Source organism: Ochlerotatus camptorhynchus, unplaced genomic scaffold (genome assembly GCF_037179485.1).
Source record: "Ochlerotatus camptorhynchus isolate MF236.1 unplaced genomic scaffold, CSIRO-AGI_Acam_v1.1 ptg000663l, whole genome shotgun sequence".
NCBI classification, from domain to species: domain Eukaryota; kingdom Metazoa; phylum Arthropoda; class Insecta; order Diptera; family Culicidae; genus Ochlerotatus; species Ochlerotatus camptorhynchus.
The window spans coordinates 166,563-190,430 of record NW_027041142.1 but is presented as its reverse complement, the minus strand read 5'-3'; the positions used below and the strand labels follow the sequence as shown (position 1 = coordinate 190,430).

At 35.6% G+C, this 23,868-nt stretch overlaps 1 protein-coding gene across 3 annotated transcripts in view; it reads right to left on the bottom strand.

The window, feature by feature from the left end:
- cac (cacophony) overlaps nucleotides 1–23,868 on the bottom strand; it is a 435,895-nt gene that overhangs the window by 289,145 nt on the left and 122,882 nt on the right. The window lies entirely within an intron of this gene.

The window sequence follows — 23,868 nt, the reverse complement described above, 5'->3', positions numbered from 1 at the left end:
CAGGTGTAGGAGCTGCCTCCCTGGCGTCGGTAGCATTGAAACTCAGTAAGGAAAACAATACTCGCGTCACTTTTCAATAGGTCCTATCTACATTGATCGATTCTCTTCAGCGACACTCTCTTTCGTAAATAACTCGGCTTCACAAATTTTTCCTGCCGTCTTCGTCGAATTAGATGCTAGATTGTTGCTTCTTCCATCGAAAATATCCGACCGTGGCGATTCAAAGTTGATCAAAATAATTTGTACCCCTGCTTCCAGTTTGATTACATGAGTGTGATCGTTGGTTCTGAATATGGACAAACAGGCAGATGAATTCTATTCCTACTCTTTACTGTAATAAGCTTGGTGGCCCTGAAAAAAGCCGTTTTTTTGCCAAAGTTGGTGATGATTTAACCTTCGAAACCAAACAGAGTCTCTGTCACTTCAAAACGTAGATGTCATCCATGGCCGCTTACGCTTGGCGTGTTTAGTGTAGGTGACAGCATCACGGATCTCATTTTTCAGAACACCTCGTAAATCAGACCGGAGATACGTCAGACACCGCCACGGGGAGCCAGACGACGGATGGTGGTTATCTCGAAGAATTTGCGTTTGGTTCTGAATATGGCGATGAGTGTGCAAATATTACGCAATTACATGCTCCCTATTCGCACGCGCCCGAGGATCGGAGGCGAATGCCACTTCGACTTGTTTCGTCTACTTACTACTCTCTGACGACTGTGCTGGGGAAGCAGCATATGCATGTAGGTAATTGGTGGATTTGTTAGTTAATTCGACGCTTTTGGACTATGCTGGACATTTACCAGTTTTTCAATAGTTTCTTGTTGAAAATCAACATTGTTATCGATGCGTAGCCATATTTCTGATTGATTGGTGATAAAATTATTGAAATTGGACCAGGGACAGCTGAGTTATTAACCTTCAATATCTTTCCTAATTTGTTACATGTTCCATTTTTGGTTTTCACAAAGTGTAACCCCATATAGAAATCAAAGACGTAGTTCTACGTCAAAAAAAAAACAAATATTTGGAATTTCGCCTGTTTTCAAATTGAATAAATTTCATGCAACCCCAAATATTGTTTGTACTTTGAATAAATGCTCAATGTTGACTGTGACTATACTCGAAACAATCCAATAGTGGACTCCAGGTGGTCCATGAACGGTTAATGGAGACTACTACTTGTAATACAGATTTTTTTTGGTAAAATTAAGTTACTTATCATTCATCTGTCAAGTAAAGGATAAACTTGTAGCCATTTGAAAAATCTCTACAAGCAACAATAATTGAAAAGTCATGAATTTAGTGTAAATTTCTAAAACAGCTACGAGGCGCTCCACAAAAGGCCAATTTACCCTACGTCCCGAACATATGCGGCCTGTGTGTGCGGAGGGTGGAGAAAAACAATCCATCATCATCTGGTCTATGGTGGCTGACAACGTTCTTTGTCTCGTTCTGACAAGTGTGTCAGAAGCTGAATTGAAAACTATTCACAGTGCGGCGTGTCCTCAGAATTCCATCCATCACCATTGAAAGCCATGTTTTGTTTCCTTGAAGAAAACAGAATGCAAAACGATCGTTAATTTTATACGGAGCACAAACCACATTGAGGGTTTTGGAAGCTCATGAATGATTTCAAGATTAATTCGATGGAAAATGATTCCCAGCGATGTGGGTTAAGGTTGTTCGACTTCGGAGAAACAACTCCAAATGAAGTAATTTATGCGGTGGCTGGTGAACTTGAAGCAACAATTACAGTTACAATCGGTAGAACATTCAACTTTCCTAACACGGCAGCCAGAAAGCATTTATGGTGGCCCGACGACACGCAAATCAGTATTTACTGTGGTAATTCATGAGTTATGAATGAAGGTTCAGCAGTTGGCGATGAGGTGGTAAAAAAATTATTGCTGCTGATAAATCTTACGACCTTTTCTTATTACAGTTAAAGAAAAGGTAAGGTTAGGACCATTTCGTCAGCCGTGCGTTAATAAGGTTTGTGCCCAATCGGTTTCGGGCAGAGAGTCATTTGGCATTGAATATAATTTAAGACCAGCATTTATTTGTACGACTTTTTTTGCAGGTTAAAACTGACCTATCGAACAGCAATGCGACATTTAACAACAACAGTCATATTTTGCATGCATGAGAAAAAAGCTTCCCGTAAAAAAATGAACCATAGAGGTGCAACGAAATGTACTGTAATCATACAATAGAATTTTTTGTACTCACAATAAATCGTACTGTCTACAACAATAAAATAACCAAAGAATTTACTATTTTCACAATAGAATCTATGGTTAATGGGGAAGTCTACAATAGAACAAGGGGATTGTTATGTAACCATACGAAAAATCACTTTTTCCCGATCAAACTTGAGCCATATAGCGTTAATTGTAATGTTGTTCTATTGTTGAAAATCCTCACAAAATGGGACGTATTGTACATCTTTTGTAATGAAATTTCTTATACAATATACGTATAATAAGATAGATTGTTGACAATAGATTTAGATGTAACTGTATTATATTTAATGGTAATTGTATGGTTATTTTTTCCGAGTTGGTGTCATTTAGCGTGCCTGAAAGCTTCCTGAATAGGATGTATCTCGAGCTCCTGAAGATTCTTAAAATTCAATATCTTGGGTAAAGGTGTTCAGAAGACCATGGCCCTATGATGAAAGGACAGTTTAGTTTAAACTTGATTCACTATGAGGCACGGCTCTAATGTGCATCCTAAGTAACAATTCTGCAATCATTTGGCATGATTTATGATGGTTTTATAATGGCAATGAACAGTCCATTTAGTTTAAATACAGTGTAAAACATTCCTGCTTAGTAGTTCTCTTTTTTGCTGTTTTAAAAACTTTTTAAAAGACGGACTTGTTTCAAAATTAATTTTAAAGTAGCTCTCAATCCCACCATAAAACCGTCCTATTAGCGATTTTTTTTTATTAATGGTTTGATAAAATACTCTATAAACGTGTTCTATCATTATATAAGCAACCATAAAACCATTCGGTTTTAAATGAGAGCCAAAAGCATACACACTTAGATTTTTTGCAGGAGTCAGTATTTTTTACTGGATTTTTGGATTACTGAAAAACTCGGTTAAAATTCAAATGACTGTTATTCGTAAAGATTGAATAAATTCGACAAATTTTATTTTTATCATAACACGGGGTTAACAGAAGTAAGTCTGTAAATTTTCACAACACATTTTCTGAACTTTGAATTTTTCACAGATTTTTTAAAGTTTAACCGAAGAGTTCCGCAATTCAAAAACTCGGTAAAAATTACTGACTGGATAAGTGTGTATATTGTTGGTTTTTAGGCTTTTTAAAGAGTATCATAAAATCTTCTCTGTTTACAAATTCAACTTTAAAGATCGGTCCTCATAGTGAATAAAAGCCAAATTTATGACAAGGATATCTCGAAAGATAAACAAATTCGGATGAAAAATTCAAGCGATGCTAACGACCAAAGGGAAGTCGATTTCAGTAAAATTTACCAGCACGTCCGGCTGAACGGGTACCACCAACGACTGAGCATCTGGTGGAGAAGAGTGAAGTGCGCGTTATCCTCAAATTCATAAAACATGACTGAAACTGTAAGCTAGCGGACACTAGTTGGTTTCCGATCCATAGCAGCGATTTTATTCGGCGAAAGGGTCATCTCTTCGAAAAATTTCATTCAACTGTACATTCCTGCATGTACAAAAAAAAATCAAAATTATAAAAAAAATAATGAATTATTGAAAAAAACAGCAATTTTCCAAAATACTACCTACAGTTATCGAATATCTTTGAAATGGTGTTATTATTAAAACACATTAAATTTAAAACAAAAAAGCTTTTAGTGCTTAAATTGCCCAAAGTTGATATTTTCGAGATACTTGTAGGTTAAAATTCACTTATCGCATAATTTGAGTATTTTTTGCCCTTTTGAGATGTTATTCGTACGTGTCCAATTTTGAAAATATATTTAACAAAAAGCCCAATTAATTTCCTTTTACTTTGCGGTTCACAATTTTTCAATGAATGTCTGGTACCTAATTTCATACCTAGGTACCATCTAATTCTTCATCTTGGTAAGAAAATTTATTTTAGTACGTTTATGAAGTGTCATATAGTTCCATGAGATCCCCCCAATTTGAATGAGGTTTCCTTTTTTTTAAGATTTCAAAACATTTTTGAGGTTTGTTGATTTCTTTATGATGATCATTGGACATCTTTAAAGTACTGAAGTTTCCTAAATTTCCTGTAATTTCCTTAGTTCTTACTAAAGGTTTCTTTGACATTTTTGAAGTTCCCAAACTTTTTTAAAGTAACTTTAACTACTCTATGGTTGATTTAAACTTCTCTAAAACTACCACAAGCTTCCATATCGAACCTTCTTCTCCGAAGAGCCTTGCAGAGGTTCTTAAACTTCTCTGCAGTTCTACCAAACTTGACTGAAGTATTCCCCGAGTCTTTCAAATATTTTTATTAATTTAAAAAATTCAGGAAAAAACTTCTCTGAAGTTAACTAAGTTCCATTGGATTTCACCCAAATATCTTTGAAGTGGTGTTACAGGAGTCTTCCTGAGAGAGGTTTTCTAAGCTTCAATGTAGTTCCTTCTCACATTGCGTTCACTTATCTTCTTTGAGATTCATGAAATTTATCCGTAGCAGATACGTAGACCTCACAAACGGTCAATTTTTCCTGATTCTCTCCAAAATACATGATATAACCTAATAAAACAATTGAAGACTTGGTGCCTAAGAATAGAACTCAAATAGCACCCATCTATTGTAATAATATTGAAAATCGACTTGGATTCCACCCATTTTACAATTTTCAGAAATTAAAATAAGGTCAATTTTATCCAATTATCTCCAAAATATATCCATTTCTTGAAGTCGGCACAGTATATAATGGGTGGCATTCGATTCCTCTAAATTTTTGACGTAGGACTACGTCAGTGATTTCTATATAGGGGTACACTTTGTAAAAACCAAAAATGGAACATGTAACGAAATTTTGAAAGATTTCGAACGTTAATAACTCAGCTGCCCCTTGACCAATGTCAATCATTTTATCACCAATCAATCAGAAATATTTTCACGCATCGATTACAAAGCTTTACTTTTCATCGAGAAACTATTAAAAAGTGGCAACTGTCAAGCATTGTCCAAAGGCGTCGAAATATCTAACAAATCCACCAATTACGTACATGCACATGCTGCTTCCCCAACACAGTCGTCAGAGAATCGTTTCTAGACGAAACATGTCGATGTAGCATTGCTGCTTCCCCAACACTGTCATCAGAGAGTCGTTAGTAGCCGAAACAAGTCGAAGTGGTATTCGCCTCCTATCTTCGGGCGTGTGAGAAAAGGGAGGATGCAATTGCGTAACATTTTGCACAGTCATCGCCATTTTCAGAACCACACGCTCCCAACGACCACACAAAATGATCTTCAGAGTTGTAATCTTGTAACCAAACTTGGAAGCAGGGGTGCAAGTGATTTGGTCGATTCTCTTCATCGACTTTCTGTTTCGTCAAAAACTCGACGGCAAATACATTCATTGATACGTTTGTTGTTCTGGATGATAGAAGAGCATAGCAGAAATATTGCGAAATAAGTTAGTGAAGCCATGGTCATCAGAAGAAGAAATCGATGAATATAATTGACTTTCACCCCTCTGCTTCTAAGCCCCTTAATTCAGCCGTCGTCATAGCAATGAAAACTAGCATAGCATCGCTTTTGGTTGTGTTATACATCGCTGGCTGCAATTCTGCTGTTCGACATTTTCGAAGGACCACAAAAAACATGAAATTACACTATTTTCTAGGGATGCCTAAAAGTCCAATTATTCGATTAACGAAATATTCGTGAAGATTTTTCCAGTTTTTCGATTATATATTTATCGAAATTTCAATTATTCGAACGCGTAACCGACATCCCTTCTTATTTCTACTCGTTTGATTTAGCGCAGTAAAGAAATTAAATAAAAGCACTAATTTATCCGAACAGGCAAAGAGAAGAACCATGATGCATAAATTCGCAAAATTTTTGGCGTCTTTCTGCTAAAGGTAAGTAGAGAAGGAGCTTAAGGGATAGGGATAGGAATTTGAGCGAGGTTCTCTCTGTTTATACTCTTTAGTATGACTTTGATTGCTCTGAAACGAACCCCTTGATATGAATTTTAGTTGCGACAGGTTGAAAGGCCACAGAATATCAGTGTCCACCCAGCTAAAGCTTCTCCCCTTTTTAGTTTTTCTCATTAAGGTTCAATTTACTTTGAAGCATTTTCGAAAAATTCAAATACAGTTTTTTTCGACGCATCATTTCAGATTGCAAAAAGCTCGCGTCATTCTATTCTTTTTGCTAATTTACACCAAATGACGCGAGCTTTTTGCAACATGAAATGATGCGTCGAAAAAAACTGCATTTGAATTTTTCGAAAATGCTTCAAAGTAAATTGAACCTTAATGAGAAAAACTAAAAAAGGGAGAAGCTTTAGCTGGGTGGACACTGATATTCTGCGGCCTTTCTACCTGTCGCAGACACCAGTTCAACCCCTGTCCAGCAGCAGACGGGCCGAGACTCATGCGAGTGCCCAATCATTGAACCGAAGAATATGGGATTGTCCGGTCCGATTTGTTGATCCAGCTGCCTACACGTCATCATCAACTTCCCAAGGTTTTAAGCCTGTACTACCATCGGCCATTTCCACGGCCACCAAGATTTTCCAAAAGAGTTAAATTTTTGAACATGTTCCAACTAAAATTCATATCAAGGGGTTCGTTTCAGAGCAATCAAAGTCATACTAAAGAGTATAAACAGAGAGAACCCCGCTCAAATTCCTATCCCTACACAAAACACAAGCTCCTGCTGCAGTTAACACATAGGATTTATTATATAAGACCACGTAGTCCTACGTCACAATTGCGTACAACCCCATAGGGCTGTCCCTTGTAGTTTTCTAATCGCGGTTCACTTAAATGTGTGATTTAATCCAATGTTTATTAGGCTGATAAATGTTCAAGAACAAGAAGAAATAAGAACATGCGAGGGTCAGAGATTACTGTGGGTAAACTAAAGAATGAATCATAAAAGATCTAAGTTCGGTAGAGTATTTACCTAATAGGTTATTTATTAATTTGTTTAAATTGCTTACTAAGTAAGAAAAAGTAACATAAACGAAGAAAAGATGCGATAACATCAATTCAATCAATTTGATACTGCTGGGCTACTCATGGACAGTTTTTTTTCTTTTGCGAGTTTTATGGCTTTACTTTGCAATTTGCAAAAATCGTCACAAAAGTCGATAATAACTAATCAGAGGCGAATCAGTCTTTTAATATATAAAAAAACGATAATAACAGGCATTTGCAAATTTTTGCAGCCACATCCAAATCTTTCGAAAATTATCCGGAGAACTGACCGGAACTGGTTTCCTGGCAACATTTGATAAGCGTTCAACAGCTTATCTCTTGGTGGTAAATTATGGTGGTAGTAGCACATTTCCAGCACATAGAGAACTTTTATCGCACTTCTTGCTCCTTCAATGTCTTCGGCGCAGCATAATATGGAAAAATTCTCACCTTGAGGACATACACGTGTCCTATTTCGATTGTTTCGTTCTTAACCAGAAGCATCCTCTCGCTGCGTGCCGTCTTCGGTAAAATGGAAGCAAACTAATTAGTTCAAGATCGATTTCCCCACACCGTGCAATATGCCATCCCGAATGTAAGAACAAAGCATCCAAGTGCATTAAGAGGATACCCCGAAGCGGTGACTGATGGAAAATTCAAGATAAATCGGATTCTCTACTGTAGGCTACACTCTTGTACTCTGTCCAGCCCTGCCGTGAAGTTCGATTTTTTGCACGTGTTACTTGGAACATAGAGAAGAAGAGAGAACTAAATGTATGTACCTAAGTCGCATAAGATGCTGCTACTTCAATTGGCAAGACATGGTGCATACGACAAGCTTCGTTGGGAAAGTGAGACGAGTGGCAGTAGCTCTTACAGCGTCGTTCCACCATATACTGGCGGCTACTCCATTTTTGTATAGGACTTACTACTACTGTTATACGGAAAAAGCTTCCAAACCGCTGCTGTTGGAACGGATCATACTGGCAGACAATTTTCCACCCAGCCAGAAGCGTCAGACGATGGACGCTATGTCAGAAAAATGCCTTTGTTCGACGTACGCAAGTTTGACATTGAAGGCGGTTCGGTGGGATGGGATGAAAAGTAGGTCACAATTTAAGGCCATCGTTCGGACATTTTGAGCCGTTTGTCTGTGATTTGGGTGGTTTTCCAGGAAACGTCCCGAAAATCCTGTGAAGGAAAGCGAATATCGGGAAACAAATTCCGTCCGATTGTAGCCAAGGATTTTGTTTTCCTAGTGGGGTAAAATTTGGGTGGAAAAGTGCATTCAACTTCAAGTGGTGTGCTTTTTCCGGGAAAGTGGCATTTCCACCCAAAGAGAATATGCACGTGAGTGTATATGTGCGCGCAAGGAAATGCAATCTTGCGCCTATGTTTTCCCGGGAATTTCCCAAGAAAGTATACCATATTTTTATACCAGGACATTATGCAGACTATGCACAACATGATGGTATACATAAACATATGATTTTCGAAAATTTGTAGCATGGTTTTTCAATTTCCAAACCATGCGCCAAACATTCTCGCTGTAAATTCGTCACGGACATAGTAAGGAAGCAATCAGCAATTACGCATTTGTTTTACCACGTTGCCACATTTTCTTGTTCTCGTAGGTCCACGAGTCCTTTTTCGCTAGTTTGCTCATCATATCAAATTGATCAGGAATTCTTCCGAATGTCAAAAATTATATCGAAGACCTACGACGGATCCGAAATTGAGATTGAGATCTCCATATATTCTTTCATCATATCAAACTGAACAGGAGTTCTTCAAAATCTTATCTTATCTATCGAAGACCTACGACTTATCGGGAATTGAAATCGAATCCTGCATATTCCCTCATCACATCAAATTGATCATTAATTCTTCCGAATAATCAGAAACTATATATAAAACTAATCGGAAATTGAAAATGAGTTCTCCATATATTCCACCAACACATCAAATTAATCATAAATCCTTCTGTAGACATTCGGGCAGTTAAAAAATATTTCAAAATACAAGGATGGTCAAAAATTCTTCCAAACGATCAGAAGTTATATGGAAACCCTTCGATTGATTGCAAATTGAAATCAAATTCTCCATTAATTCCTTGATCATATCATATTGGAATTATCAGGAATTATTCCGAATAATAAGAAATTATATCGGAAAATGAAATCGAGTTCTCCATATGTTCCCTCGTCACATCAAATTGATCAGGATTTCTTCCAAATTATCAGAATTAATATCGAACACGTATGACTAATTGGAAATTGAAATTGAGTTCTCCATATATTCCATCAACATATCAAATTAATCAGAAATCCTTCTGAAGAACTTCGGGCAGTTCGAATGTATTTCAAAATACAAGGATGATCAGGAATTATTCCGAAATTTCACCGAATTATCAGAAGTTATATGGAAACCCTATGACTGATTGGAAATTGAAATCGATTTCACCATAATGTGTACCCTATGTACCATATCAAAGTGTTCAGAAATTCTTCCGGATTATCAGAAATTATATTGAAGGTCTTCGACTAATAGAACAATTGCAACCAAGTTTCCATATATATCTCAATCAAATCAGGTTGATCAGGAATTCTTTCGAATTATCAGAAATTATAAAAAAAAACTTCCTGATCAGAAATTAAAATCGAGTTGTCCTTATGCCCTTACCATATCAAATTGATCAGGAATTCTTTCGTGTGACCAAAAATTGTATCGAATACCTACGAATGGTGGGAAATTGAAATCGAGTTTTATCAGGACATCTTCCGAATTATCAGAAATTATATCGAAGACCTACGACTGATCGGAAATTGAAATCGAATGATCCATATACACCCTAGCAAAGTGATAATGAATTCTTCCGAATTATCAGAAATCATATTCAGGGCCTTCGACTTATAGAAGAATTGTCATCGATTTTTCCATATAGGTATATCTTTATCATATCAGGTTGATCGGATATACTTCCGAATTATCAGAAATTATATCGAACACATACGGCTAATTGGAAATTAAAATTGAGTTCCCCAAATATTCCCTCATCTTATCAGATTTATAAGGAATTCTTCCGAATCAGCAGAAATTATAAAAAAGACCAATTACTGATCGGAAATTGAATTCGAGGTCTTTGAATATTTCCTCATCATATCAAAGTGATCAGGAATTCTTCCGGATTATCAGAAATTATATTGAAGGTCTTCGACTAATAGAACAATTGCGACCAAGTTTCCATATATATCTCAATCAAATCAGGTTGATCAGGAATTCTTTCGAATTATCAGAAATTATACCTAACACGTATGACTAATCGGAAATTGAAATTGAGTTCTCCATATATTCCATCAATATATCAAATTGATCAGAAATCCTTCTGAAGACATTCGGGAAGTTAGACTGATTTTAAAAATACAAGGATGGTCAGGAATTATTTTGAAATTCTTCCAAATTATCAGAGGTTATATGGAATCCCTACGACTGATTGGAAATTGAAATCGCATTCTCCATTAATTCCCTCATCATATCATATTGATCAGAGTTGTTTACGAATTATCAGAAATTGCCACTGATTGGAAATTGAAATCGAGTTCTCCATATATTCCATCATCACATCAATTGATCAGGAATTCTCCCGAATTATAAGAAATTACATCGAAGACCTACGACTGACGGGAAATTGAAATTGAGTTCTCCATATATTCCATCAACATATCAAATTGATCAGAAATCCTTCTGAAGATCTTCGGGCAGTTAGAATGTATTTCAAAATACAACGATAGTCAGGAAATGTTTCGAAATTCTTCCGAATTATCAGAAGTTAGTTGGAAGCTTTACGGCTGATCAGAAATTGGTATCGAGTTCTCCGTATATTTTCTTATCATGTTTAATTGATCATAAATTCATCTGAAGATCTTTTCAGTTGGAATGTATTTCAAAATATAAGGATCTCAGGAATAATGTCGAGACCTTCAAATGACCAATAATTGAATCTACATCGTTTGAATAGTATCCTACCATATAACGATGATCAGGAATTATTCCAAATTCTCGCATCATATAAAATTCTTTCGAATCATCAGAAATTATATAGAAGCCTTACGGCTGATCAGAATTTTTTTCTCCGACACACTTTTTATTGTAATTCTGGTTTATTGTAAGAATTTCAATCACATCCCAAGTAACAATCCAGTAACCATTTAGCATCCACTCTGATTTATGATGGTTTTATAACGACAATGAACAATCCAATTAGTTTAAATATAGCATTTCAAAGTGTAAAACATTCCTGCTTAGTAATTCAGCTTTTTGTTGTTGTAAAAACCTTTTATAGTCTTGCAAGAAAGTCAAAAAGTGTCTTTTTTTAAAAATAAATTTAAAACAGTTATCAATCCCTCCTTAAAACTGTTCTGTAATTCAAGCATAAAAGTCATTAGCAATTGTTTATTAATGTCTTGATAAAATACTTTATAAACGTGTTCTATCATTATGAAAGCAACCATAAAATCATTTGGTTTTGCATTAGAGCAAAAAGCATTTATTGTTGCTTTTTAGGCTTTTTAAAGTGCATCATAAACTCCCCAATTACTCTGTTTACAAATTGAGCTTAAAAGATGGTTCCTCATAATTGATAAATGCCAATTTTATGACAAGGAAATCTCATAGGATAAACGAAGTAGGATGAAAAATTCAAGTCGATTTCAGAAAAATTTACTTCCTTAGAATCAGCACACCATCAACGACTGATCATCTGGCGGAGAAGAGTAAACTGAGCGGTGCCATAAAACATTGTCGAAAGTTAAAACACACTAGCCTTCTCCAGATCTTGCGAAGTATCAACCGACAGCAAACCACTGTAACTGTTCGTAAGCGGAGATTAGCTGGTTTCCGATCCATAGCAGCGATTTTAGAATCAAATCTTCGAAAATTTCATTCAAGCGTACATCCCTGCATCGTTGGATGGTGCACTTCTGTAACCATCCGGAAGAAGGGGATCTTTTTCGGGAACGATTGCACTTCCAGCTGTTCGACATGCGAAATGTTGTAAAACATTATCGCAAACTATCTGAGTAACTGCTTCCAATCCATCGGGAGAAAACCGCCTGGAAGAATCCTGGATCTCACAGCGCAACTATCGAAAGTTAAACAAACTTTGACGTTTAACTTTTTGCAGGCAACTTTGCCTCCATAAATGCTGCCATAAATCGGAACGGGTTAGGATCAAGCAAAATGGCTTTAGATAAATACAATTCAGCCTGCAAGTTTTCTTCATAAAAGCCATTATAAACCCTTATTAATTTGTTAAGGAATTCTTGAAAGCAAAACAACTTTTTCACAAATGACCCATGAAAATCAACTTTTATGCCACCGCCATGTTACAATTAGTTTGCTTGTTTTTTACAATCTTCGATTTTCAATGAATATTTTCTTAGATATAACTATATTTTGGAAAATTTAGCAATGAGCAAACATTTAAATGCGAAAATAATAAAAAGAAAGTCTCGGCCAAGCTCGATCTGAAGAATATATTTTTTTCTATGTTAAATAATTAGTCAAATTTCGACATTTCACATAAAATTTAATATGGCACTTAGAACTAGGCCACTTAATGAGAACTATTGTAATAAATTTGGATATTCAACAAGATTTTTATACCATCAGTTTCTATTTTCATTATTTTGATAAGATCGGATTCATAAATCCTTTTCTATCTTGATTGATGCTTTCCTAGTGGATTCAGCATGCGGCTAGGGGAAATGGCTCGGAAAGGGTTTTTATTGTTGCTAAATAGCTTTAATTGTAGCTTTCAAATGGTTATCAATGCGTTCGTCATACAACCTTTTGCAGTAGATCAATCTTGAAGAGCTTCGAGAATACACCCTTCAGAACCTTCTCCAGGGTGGGCCAACTAGACATATTCTAGTCTTAATGAGGTTTTGGTGGATGCATCAATGACAAAATAGCCTTGACCAGGGTTTTATGAATGTTGTTTTATAGTTGCTTTGTAGTATTTCATAAAACTTAAAATGTTACTTGGGATGAATAGTGCATCGCAATTTCATAAAAATAATAATTAGGAAGTCATTATCCAATCTTAATCTAAATAATTTGAGCGTGTGTGGGTGAAAACAAATATAGCAGGTGAAACTTTTATATTCGCCACAGATTATGATTGTAATATTTCTATTGAAATATTCTTTCAAATAGCCGAATAAATAGTATCTTAATTTCCTCCTGAAATTAAAATTCATATCTATGGCATTTTCAATCAACGCATGCTGATTTCATTCATTTCTGATTCAGAAAATGAGAGCATTCTGCTCGCAGTCATTGGTGTAAATGAGACATTGCAGTTTATTTAAAAAAAAAATGTTTTCTTAGGACTAAACCACATGAATCAAGTAAAAATCAGCAGAATCGCTTTCAAGATTTTTTACTTAGTCTAGTCACATGATAAAAGCGCAAGAGGTGATGTCTATATAAAACACATATGTTATGGTAAATATAATTGGCTAGCGCAACTTAATAATAATTATAACGCAACCTACTAATTTGGGCATGTTGTAAATAAATTTCATTCTTCCAACGAATGGATTTTTTTTATGTTTCCATCATCAATTAACAAAAGTTATTATTCTGGGGTATTTAATTGTGTGAAAAAAGGGCATAAAATGAGATCTCATACTCCCAATGCAGATGCAATTTTTTGGAGAATCTTTACATTCTACTTTCAAAAAACTCATGGGCTCTTTTGAAAAAGCTTGATACTGTTAATAGAATTGTACACCATATTCTTCATAAAATTCCCAATTTTTGCAAACATCTTTTTTTTTTTGGGAAAAAATAGAATGTCAACTTATTTTTAGTTATCTTACTTTTCTCTTCTACACACCTTACTTGGGTTGATAAAACATGAATGAAATGTATTCGAAAAACAAGAACATTGCTTGTATCATATAATGAAGTTATAATTCGGTATTGCAACTCTTAATTACCTGTTTATAACACATTTATAACTGATGGTATTTGATGAAAATTTGCTAGTCATGTGTACCACTGAAATATAACTTATTACTTTCATATTTTATATAAGTTATATTTAAGATGTATTCATATTTGCTCACGTTTCTAAAACTGACATACGAAAAGATGTTGTTTATAAGGCTAGCAAGTTTTCACCAAGTTTTTTTTTTATAAATATGTTGTAAACCGATAATTGAGACATTCAATACCGAATTATAACTTCAAGATAAACAGCATGTCAGAAAGGTTGAATACTTCACAAAATCAATACAACGGGTATAAAACAAGACGTTTTGCAAGCAATTAATATAGAACTTATTCACAACTGGGATTTGTTTTATTTGTCAAGAACGATGTTGCAAGTGATACTTGGGAACGAACCGTCAGAAAATTGTAAGATACTGCGAGAAAAAAATCTAATTCATTTCAAGTCCTGTCAAGAGTTCCTCAGGGCTCGCACTTCGAACCTCTTCTTTTCATTTTGTACGTTAACAATATCTCTCTTATTTTGAAAAAGCTCAAACTGCTTATTCATGCTGATGAAGTACATGTTTTTTTAGACGTGGTGTTGTAAAAGTTTGTTTGATAAAATAAATAATATATAAAATAAAAGATTTACGTGTTTTTCTAGATTCTACATAAGCAATTGTGGATCATTATAACACAATAATTCTTAGAGCAGACAATTCATATTTATTTTATAAAGCAATTTTATTTTATAAAGCAATTTTATTTTATAAAGCGTTTTGGTTTCCACTTTACACCTTACACAATTGAACGAATATAGTCAATCCAAAAGTAGTTTTTATTATATGAGTTAATTGGGATGGACAGCATTTCTTCTCCCATCTTATGAAGCATGTTGCTTGTTAATCAACATTCAGGTATTGAAAGAGCATCGTCTCTTGGTCTCTTCCGTAAACAATATAGCTTCGCAACGCATTGACTCAGGTTATTTATTATCAAGACTTAATTTTTATGCACCGTTTCGAAAATTGCGTAATAGACATTTGTTCGCGGTAGATCGCCACCGCACTAGCTAAGCGAAATATGAACCGATAAGTCAGATGATATCTATATACAATGAAAACTGTGAAATGATAGTCCTAAATATGTCACCGCTAAAATTGAAAAATAATTCCAAGCACTGCGAAATCATAGATCATAAGTAATGTAATCTACGTTTTTGATTAACGACTAACTAAATAAATAAATTGATAAATTGATATAATATTTCCTTATCAAATCGAAATTATTAAAAATTCTTATGAAGATCTTTGGTCAGTAAGAATGCATTTCAAAATATAAGAATCACATGATTAAACATTAAAAATAATTCCATTGAATATTCTCTCATTAGGAATACTTTCGAACTATCAAAAATTATATCGAAGACCTTGGACTAATAAAAAAATTGAAATCGAGTTCTCCATATATTTCTTTATCATATAAAAAAAATCCTTGGTTTGTTTCCGTCGATTTTCTTTTGCGTACTGAGTACCAATGCTACCGGCACCAGGGAAATAGTTTCCACACCTGGACCCTACATATCGGCCCATCAACTCATGGACTGGGGACCAACGGTTTAACTTCCCTTCCGAAGGAAGGCGTGATAAGAAATTTTATTCCTCAGAAAACCCCGGTGGTGCCGACTTGGATTGAACCCAGGCCTTTTGGGAATCACGCTTACCACTACACCACCAGCGTCTCTTTTATAACAAATATATCAGCAATTCTTCTGAAGATCTTCAGTCAATAAGAACGTATTTTCATAACATAGCGTTGAACAGGAATCATGTCGAAGATCTGTAAACGGTCAGAAATTGAAATAAAATCCTTTGAATATTCGAAGTTTTGCTACATTCTATCTGACCGACGATCATCATAATAATTACTGATCACTTTGATATGATGAGCGAATATATAGAGAATCGATTTCAATTTCCTGTAAGTCGTAAGTCTTCGTAGTAGTCTTTGAAGTCGTAAGTAAATTCTGATAAATTGGAGGAATTACTGATCAACCTCATATGGGACGATAATATTCAAAAGATTGAATTTCATTTTAAGATCATTTGAAAGACTTCGACTAACCATCTTCATATTTTGAAAATACATTCTAACTGACCGAAGATCTTCGGAAGATGACTTGATATGAGAAGCGAATATATGGAGAACACAATATAAATTTTTCTATAAGTTGGAAGTCCTCGAAATAATTTCTTATAATTCGGAAGAATTCCTAACCAATCTCATATGATGTAAGAATATTCAAATGGTTTTATTTCAAGATCATTTGAAGATCGTCTACATGGCTCCTGATCAATGCTTAATTTTGAAAATACATTCTTACAGACCAAAGATAATCAGAAGGACTCCCGATCACTCTGATATGACCAGGGAATATATGGAGAGCTCGATTTCAATCTCCGATCGTACACAGTAAAAAAATAATTTTTATATCACATCAAAGTGGATGCACTACAATCATGTCGAAAATTTCATGTAATTTTTATGACCACATAAATAAAAAAATGCAGTAAAAGTAGCGTAATGTCAGTTCATGCATTGTATTAATGATAATTTTGTCCTTTTTAGCAAGTAATATTACACCATATTTTCGACATGATTGTAGTGCATCCACTTTGACGTGATATCAAAATTATTTTTTTGCTGTGTAGGTCTTCGTATCATTTATGATAATTCGAATGAATTATTTATCAAACTGACATTGTTGGATAGTATTCAACGGTTTTAAAACATTTTTTTGATTATTTGAAAGTCTTCTATATGATTCCTGATCATTATTACATTTTGTAAATACATTCTTACTGACCAACTGACAATTTCTATTCAATTTGATGGAAAAAGGATATATATGGAGAGCTCGATTTCAATTCTTCTTTTAATCGAAGGCCTTCGGTATAATATATGATAATTCGGAAGAATTCCTGATCACTTTAATATGATGAAGGAATATATGGAAAACTCGATTTGGATTTCCGATCAGTCGTAGGCCTTCGATATAATGTATGATAATTCGGAAGAATTTCTTGTCAATTTGATATGGTCATGGAATAAGGAGAACTCGATTTCAATATCTGGTCAGAAATAGTTTTTTTTTTTAAATAATTTCTGATAATTCGAAAGAATTCCTGATCAACCTGATTTGATTGAGATATATATGGAAACTTGGTCACAATTGTTCTATTAGTCGAAGACCTTCAATATAATTTCTGATAATCCGGAAGAATTCCTGATCACTTTGATATGATGAGGAAATATTCAAAGACCTCGAATTCAATTTCCGATCAGTAATTGGTCTTTTTTATAATTTCTGCTGATTCGGAAGAATTCCTTATAAATCTGATATGATGAGGGAATATTTGGGGAACTCAATTTTAATTTCCAATTAGCCGTATGTGTTCGATATAATTTCTGATAATTCGGAAGTATAGCCGATCAACCTGATATGATAAAGATATACCTATATGGAAAAATCGATGACAATTCTTCTATAAGTCGAAGGCCCTGAATATGATTTCTGATAATTCGGAAGAATTCATTATCACTTTGCTAGGGTGTATATGGATCATTCGATTTCAATTTCCGATCAGTCGTAGGTCTTCGATATAATTTCTGATAATTCGGAAGATGTCCTGATAAAACTCGATTTCAATTTCCCACCATTCGTAGGTATTCGATACAATTTTTGGTCACACGAAAGAATTCCTGATCAATTTGATATGGTAAGGGCATAAGGACAACTCGATTTTAATTTCTGATCAGGAAGTTTTTTTTTATAATTTCTGATAATTCGAAAGAATTCCTGATCAACCTGATTTGATTGAGATATATATGGAAACTTGGTTGCAATTGTTCTATTAGTCGAAGACCTTCAATATAATTTCTGATAATCCGGAAGAATTTCTGAACACTTTGATATGGTACATAGGGTACACATTATGGTGAAATCGATTTCAATTTCCAATCAGTCATAGGGTTTCCATATAACTTCTGATAATTCGGTGAAATTTCGGAATAATTCCTGATCATCCTTGTATTTTGAAATACATTCGAACTGCCCGAAGTTCTTCAGAAGGATTTCTGATTAATTTGATATGTTGATGGAATATATGGAGAACTCAATTTCAATTTCCAATTAGTCATACGTGTTCGATATTAATTCTGATAATTTGGAAGAAATCCTGATCAATTTGATGTGACGAGGGAACATATGGAGAACTCGATTTCATTTTCCGATATAATTTCTTATTATTCGGAATAATTCCTGATAATTCCAATATGATATGATCAAGGAATTAATGGAGAATTTGATTTCAATTTGCAATCAATCGAAGGGTTTCCATATAACTTCTGATCGTTTGGAAGAATTTTTGACCATCCTTGTATTTTGAAATATTTTTTAACTGCCCGAATGTCTACAGAAGGATTTATGATTAATTTGATGTGTTGGTGGAATATATGGAGAACTCATTTTCAATTTCCGATTAGTTTTATATATAGTTTCTGATTATTCGGAAGAATTAATGATCAATTTGATGTGATGAGGGAATATGCAGGATTCGATTTCAATTCCCGATAAGTCGTAGGTCTTCGATAGATAAGATAAGATTTTGAAGAACTCCTGTTCAGTTTGATATGATGAAAGAATATATGGAGATCTCAATCTCAATTTCGGATCCGTCGTAGGTCTTCGATATAATTTTTGACATTCGGAAGAATTCCTGATCAATTTGATATGATGAGCAAACTAGCGAAAAAGGACTCGTGGACCTACGAGAACAAGAAAATGTGGCAACGTGGTAAAACAAATGCGTAATTGCTGATTGCTTCTTTACTATGTCCGTGACGAATTTACAGCGAGAATGTTTGGCGCATGGTTTGGAAATTGAAAAACCATGCTACAAATTTTCGAAAATCATATGTTTATGTATACCATCATGTTGTGCATAGTCTGCATAATGTCCTGGTATAAAAATATGGTATACTTTCTTGGGAAATTCCCGGGAAAACATAGGCGCAAGATTGCATTTCCTTGCGCGCACATATACACTCACGTGCATATTCTCTTTGGGTGGAAATGCCACTTTCCCGGAAAAAGCACACCACTTGAAGTTGAATGCACTTTTCCACCCAAATTTTACCCCACTAGGAAAACAAAATCCTTGGCTACAATCGGACGGAATTTGTTTCCCGATATTCGCTTTCCTTCACAGGATTTTCGGGACGTTTCCTGGAAAACCACCCAAATCACAGACAAACGACTCAAAATGTCCGAACGATGGCCTTAAGGACGCGAATAAGCAATGAGAATGGTGTTGGTTTTGCACTTTGCATTTAATTTTGGAACCATTTGAAAACTTCATTAAAATAATAATAAAAAAAGGTAATATTTCTTTATAAGGATGTAAATAATTCCAGTAGGATGGTTAATCAAAATTGCCCATTGTTAGATCCATGCCGCAAGCTTTCGTACATCTCAAATTCAAACAGCTGGAAAATTTCTCGTAATGAAACTCGCAGCAGTAGCCGATTAAAAGAGACCATCAATCTCTTTGATCTCCGCTCGTCGTCGTCGTATTGCTGCTGGAGCGATGAGTGCCTGGTCGTACTGTGCCGGAAATAGCGTTCCCCAACCAACCACCCGTATGCCCAGTGTCACACGCGCAAGCCGGATCTCCTGTTCGAATTTGACACGCTATCGGTTTAATATAATTTCCTCCCATTTTTTCGGTAAACGAAGAAGGAAACTCGTGTGCCAAATCACCCCTCTGGAGGGTTACATTACCTATTTTGGACATGTGGCTGTCACCCAGAATAGAACCCGTAATTTCAAAGTCCGGACAAAAAATAATCTGTTACCCATTAACATGCTAAACTGGCATGGTCCAGAGGATATTTTCACTTCGCTGACCACAACCCGCACCAATTTTGGGGTTAGAGTTCGTGCGGATGGTTTACGAGATGTGTTTGCATTAGTAGAGCGAGTTAAGAAGCTTATTTTGAAAGAATATTTTCGTCTGTATTAATCATCTAGTTCATTGTTTAAGTTACTGTTGGTTGATATGCAAGGTTCATTCAGAAAACACGATTAATACAAGCGCTTTCTCCAATTATCGTCAGGAGGACAAATGCAGCCCTTTCGTAGCATCAACGACTTCCCATCAATGAAGTGGGAATCCTCCAACGAGCAACACGAGCAATGTTTTGCCAAAATTGAGCGCTCAATGCCTAAAAGCGTATTCCTGGATTAAGGTTTAGATGAAGACGTCAAATCCAAGCAAATGCATAAAAATATTAAATTTAAAAAATTTCCAGGAGCTACTGCATCGAAAGACCTGTTATACATTTCTTACACTCACATACTAAAAAAATAACTATGTAAAATTAATTGTTCCGAGACCAAAATATACGTAATTTGACGAAAAGCTTGAAACTTTCACTCAGCTGATTCTTATGGTCTGAGGACACTGACATTAACATGACTTTTTTTGTAGTGTGCAGCAGACAGAACTTGAATTTATTAGATGAAAAGTTTACCAAAGGGTGCAACGAATTAATCATGTTACCATGCTTCTGCGTTGATTTTCCTTCAGATGTCACTGCTGTTCGTAATGGTGACATCGATCATAAATTACCCATACACTTAGTTCCGTTAATTGTTAACATCCCAAGTAACAATTTAACAGCCGTTTGGCTTTCACTGTGATTTATTGTGGTTTTATAACGGCAATAAGCAATCTTCTTAGTTTAAATACAGCATTTAACAGTGCAAAGCATTCTTGAATAGTTGTTCAGCTTTATGCTGTTTTAAAACTTTTTAAAGTCTGACGAGACAATCAGAAAGAATCTGGTTTTAAAAATGAATTTAATGCAACACTCTATCCCCTTTAAAAACTGTTCTGTAAATCAATTGGTATTTGTTTTGTTGATGCAACTACAAAAAGCATCATAAAAGCAATTATGAAGCCGTTCGGTTTCAAACGGGATCAAAAAGCATATTTTGATGCGTTTTGGTGTCAATGAAGTGTATCACAAAACCTCCCACTGTTTACAAATAAAACTAAAAAGATGGATCCGTCTAGAGACAGAGAAAAACATAATCGAGTGGAGCATTCAAACGTAGAGTCTCAAGGAAATGCCAATCGAGTAATAATTCTAGCAATTCTGTCGACGGAAGAGAAAAGGAATCAAATTCCAGAACTTTCTGGGAGGGCAGCACTGGAAGCCGTCAAATTAGACGCTTAACATTGCTGGGCATACACAGCATATTGGCAATGGCAGCTTTCTCCAGAAATAACGTTGCGATGATGATTCGAATAGTATCAGTGCCAAACTGGGACTGCGGAAAACTGTTGACAGGAAACTCATCCGGAAGAAGGAAAACATTTCGGGAACGATTGAGCTTCCACCTGTTCCAAGTAAGTTACGTAAACTCACTTCCTGAGTAACTGCTTCCAATAGGTGAATTACCCTTATCAAGGATGTCATGCAACTTGTTGATCCAACGCTGGACTAGAACATCGTTGCAAATTTTGAAGTTTAACTTTTTCCAGGCAGCTTTGCCACCATTAATGCCGTCATAAAACTAAACGGAATAAGATCAAGCAAAATGGCTTCAGATAAAAACAATTCAGTCTGCAAATTATCTTCATAAAAGCAGCATAAAAATGTTTTGCATTTGTTAGCGATTTCATGAAAGCAAAACAGCCTTTTCACAAATGGCTTATGGAAAATTAATATTTATGCAATCGCCATATTGTTATTATTTCATTTGCTTTTCTACTATCTTCGTTTTTCAAGATGTTTTTCCTATAAAATAACTTTATTATCATCAATTCATCAATGAGCAGTAATAGAAAATACGAAAATCATCAAATTGTCACGGCTGGAAGCAATGATTAACATAACATATAACAATATTTTGTTTCCTTAATTAAAAATAATTAGTCAAATCAACGTTTTCCGAGGGTGGACTTTTTTTTCGATTTTCCGAAGCACATTTCACATTAGATTTAATCTTTCACCTAAAAATAAACCACAGTATGAGTTTCAATAATTTTAGTAATTCTTTCACTTTAATGATGAGGAAATTTATGAGGATTTTTGACCGATTCATTTTTGAACAATGAATTTGGCAAGATCGGACAATTTTTATGTATCCCTTTTTATCTTGATCGATGCTTTATTTTTAGTGCGCTTGGAAAGCGTCAAAGGCAAATGGCACAAGTATTGGTGCTTAATAGCTTTTAATGGTTCTTTTAATAAGGATTTCAAATGGTTCTCAATGCATGCGTCATATAACCTTTTTGCAGCAAGTCATTCTTGAAATATCTCGATAATGCAGTCTTTAGAACCTTCTTCAGGGTGGGCCAACTAGGCAGATTCTAGTCTTAGTGAGGTTTTGGGTGATGAAATAAAGGCAATGCTATCTTGACCAGGGTTTTATTAATGTTGTTTTATATAAGCCTTGTAGTACTTCATAAAACGTTAAATGTTACTTGGGATGTATGGTACCTCTATATATACATTTAGATTAACATCAGAAGTACCTCCTTTTTTAAATTATCTGTACAAAAAATACATCCGAGGTTTCTCCTTTTTCACATATTCTGCACAAAACATACTTTCTTAGTCCCGCCCCTAACAGGATTTACCGTCTTTTTTATGTAAGGGGCGGGGCAGAGAGTATATTTTAAGCAGAATATGTAAAAATGAGGGACTTTGGATGTTAATCAAAATGCATACATATAGGTACCAGATATGTTTGAAAGTGTCATTCACTGCTTGATCGTCAAGCAGTCCAGTCCGGTTTCGTCCGCTCTCTATCTTGAGTATTAGTTTTGTGACAGTGCGTTCGCGTCTCCCTTTCGCGGTGATAAGTGAAACATCGTTCGATTCCAGTATGGGAAAACCGTCGCGTGGTGATGCGGTTGCAAGCTCGTCCGGGAAGCGTTCCTGTCAGGAAATCGCCAACGCTCAGTCGGCCTCGAAAAAGCTGCTGTCCACCAACCGGTACGCCGTTCTGGAAAATGGTGATGAACCGGAAATAAAGAAGAAGGAGAAACTACCACCCTTTTTTGTCAAGGGATTCCCACCTGGACTTCGGGAAAACATCGAGAAAGGCTTCATGAAGTGCACCATGCGCTCTGAAGGCATCATGCTGATGGTACCAGCAAGGAATGACTACAAGGCCGTTGAAGTGCTGCTGAAGCAAAAAAAATGGGAGTATTTCTCTCACGACATCGAGGAGGACAAGCCGTTCAAGGTGGTCGTGCGTGGTCTGTCCGATATGGAAATCGCCGCGCTGTCGGATGAGCTGAAGAAGAACGGCCTAAGGCCATCGCAAGTCTTCAGGATGAATCGGTACGACGCCTTCCGCAAGTACCGTGACCAGCTGTATTTGGTTCACCTCGAGCGAAACACAACGTATTTGAAGGACCTGCAATGTATTCGGGCGCTTATCCACATCGTGGTTAAGTGGGAACGCTACCAACCTCGCCCCCGTAACGTCACCCAATGCTCAAACTGCCTCATGTTTGGGCATGGGACCAAAAATTGCCACATGGCTCATCGCTGCAACGAATGTGGCAATGAACACGAACCCGAAGAATGTGAGAGCATGGAGAACGCCGATCCACAATGCGCCAACTGTGGTGCAGCACATCGAGCTAC